At 43.2% G+C, this 2,355-nt stretch overlaps 1 pseudogene; it reads left to right on the top strand.

Moving 5' to 3' along the window:
• The first annotated feature begins 1,127 nt into the window (after positions 1-1,127).
• On the top strand, positions 1,128-1,443 carry LOC102834147 (annotated as a pseudogene).
• The last annotated feature ends 912 nt before the right edge of the window (positions 1,444-2,355 follow it).

Genomic DNA, 2,355 nt, shown 5'->3' with positions numbered 1-2,355 from the left:
TGTACTTGGGAGAAGTTATTCCATGAGCACTGAGAGAAATTATGCATAAATTCCCTCAAAGAATTATTGTGTCTGGCATTGCAGCATCAGAGGAAGCATGCTGTAGTTCCAATTTCAGCTCTGCCACAAACTTTATGACTTTGGAAAAGTTACTTCACTTTCTGGCACTCTGCTGCTCCACCTTTAAAATGACTAAAAGACCTAAGAACAACAGCAGCCACCAATTCTACAATATTCTCAATTTCAAAAGAAAGAAGAGGAATCAGAAGAACAACCAAAACACTTCTCAGTTTGGGGGCAAAGAATAATCAATATGAGAAAGTACTCAAATTTCACAAATACCAAGGAAGAAGCAAAAGGAGAAACATGTGGGCAAAACTGTTTCCTACCAAAGATTTCCATGGCATCCTTCCCAACAAACCAAAGTAAATGAAGACTAAAAAAAAATAGAAAGAAAAAACAAAGTAAACGAAGACTAAATGGAAGGGGGAAAAGTGGGAAAAAAAAAACAACACTGAGAAAAAAACAGTCCCATAATGCCCTGGTGTGGTGTTGTTGGATAAGCACTGGACTGGTAGTAGCAAGGTCAGCAGTTCAGATCCACCAGCCACTTTTGAAATCCCAATACAGGATTGCTATGAGTCAGAACCAACTCAAAGGCACACAACAACAACAAACAATGCCTTAAACTTGGACTTGTAGTCCAAACTTGTACATGACCCCACCCAAGCCCACCCCATGCCCTCCCTGTTGAGGATCTCAGTGTTTCCACCACCCCAATCAGCACACCTGCCTGCACCTCTACCCAGGTGCCCTCGTTGTAATGTTTTTCCACCCATCCACACACAGTCCTTGGGAAGCAGTGTCCCTGTTCCTCTTTAATGCTGAGCCTTCCTTTGGATCCCAGCCCTTCTCACTCTAGCATCATCAGCTTCTAGGTCTCTCCGAGTTGGCAAACATTTTCCACAAAGGGCTGAAGAATAAATCTTGATAGGTATTGTAGGCCATGCAGTCTCTGTTATTAGTTAATTCTACCTTTGTAGAATTTGGGCAAATTACCTAATGATGCAAAAAGCATCAAAAGATGGAAGGTCTTCCGTCACAGCAGCCATTGAAGAAAAGCAGCCATGGCTGTGCACTACCCTATTGCCGTTGGCCTCAACAAGGGCCACAAAGTAACCAAGAACATGAGCAAGCTGAGCCACAGCCGCTGCAGTGGGAGCCTCACTAAGCACACCAAGTTCATGCGGGACATGATCCGGGAGGTGTGTGGCTTTGCACCATATGAGCACTGGGCCATGGAGCGGCTCAAGGTCTCCAAGGGCAAGCGGGCACTCAAGTTCATCAAGAAAACGGTGGGGACACACATCTGCCCCAAGAGGAAGTGAGGAGTTCAACAATGTCCTCACCACCATAAGGAAAGCGGTTGCCAAGAAGGACTGAGCAGGTCCCTGTCCACTGTGCCCCACTCCCCCAATAAAAACCTTTACACACACACACACATACACACAAAGAAGATGGAAGGAATACACAGAGTCACTGTTCCAAAAGGAAGTGGTTAATGTTCAACCGTAGCATATGATCAAGAGCCAATGATACTGAAGGAGGAAGTCCAAGGTGTATTGAAGGAATTGGAAAATATCAAGGCACCAGGAAATGATGGAATAAAAATTGAAATCTTTCAAGAAAGTGAGAAGGCACAGGAGACACTCACTCATCTATGCTAAGAAATTTGGAAGACAACTCTCTGGCCAACTGATTAGAAGAGATCCGTATTTGTGTCCATACCAAAGAGAGGTGACCCAATGGAATGCAGAAATCACTGGACAATCTCTTTGATATCCCATGAGAATCAAGTTTTACTAAAGGTAATACAAAAATGGCTGCACACATACATTGACAGAGAAATTCCAGAGGCTCAAGCCGGATTCAGAATAGGGCGTGGAACGAGGGATATCATTGCTGATGTCCGATGGATCTTGGCTGAAAGCAGAGAATATCAGAAAGATGTTTACCTGTGCTTTATTGGCAATACAAAGGCTTTCGATTGTGTGGATCATAGCAAGCTATGGACAACATTTCGAAGTATGAGTATTCCAGAACACTTAATTGTGCTCATGAGAAATCTGTCCATGGACCAAGAAGCAGTTGTTTGAACAGAACATGGCAACACTGAATGGTTTAAAATTAAGAAAGGTGTGTGACAAGGTTGTATTCTTGCACCATACTTATTCAACCTGTATGTTGAGCAAATAATCTGAGAAACTGAGTTATATGAAGAAAAACGTGGCATCGGGATTGGAGGAAAACTCATTAACAACCTGTGATATGCAGATGATACAACCTTGCTTGCTG

The sequence above is a fragment of the Chrysochloris asiatica genome, unplaced genomic scaffold (genome assembly GCF_000296735.1).
Source record: "Chrysochloris asiatica unplaced genomic scaffold, ChrAsi1.0 scaffold00352, whole genome shotgun sequence".
Classification (NCBI taxonomy): Eukaryota; Metazoa; Chordata; class Mammalia; order Afrosoricida; family Chrysochloridae; genus Chrysochloris; species Chrysochloris asiatica.
Note: the sequence above shows the minus strand (reverse complement) of the source record. Positions and strands in the feature narration are given on the sequence as shown.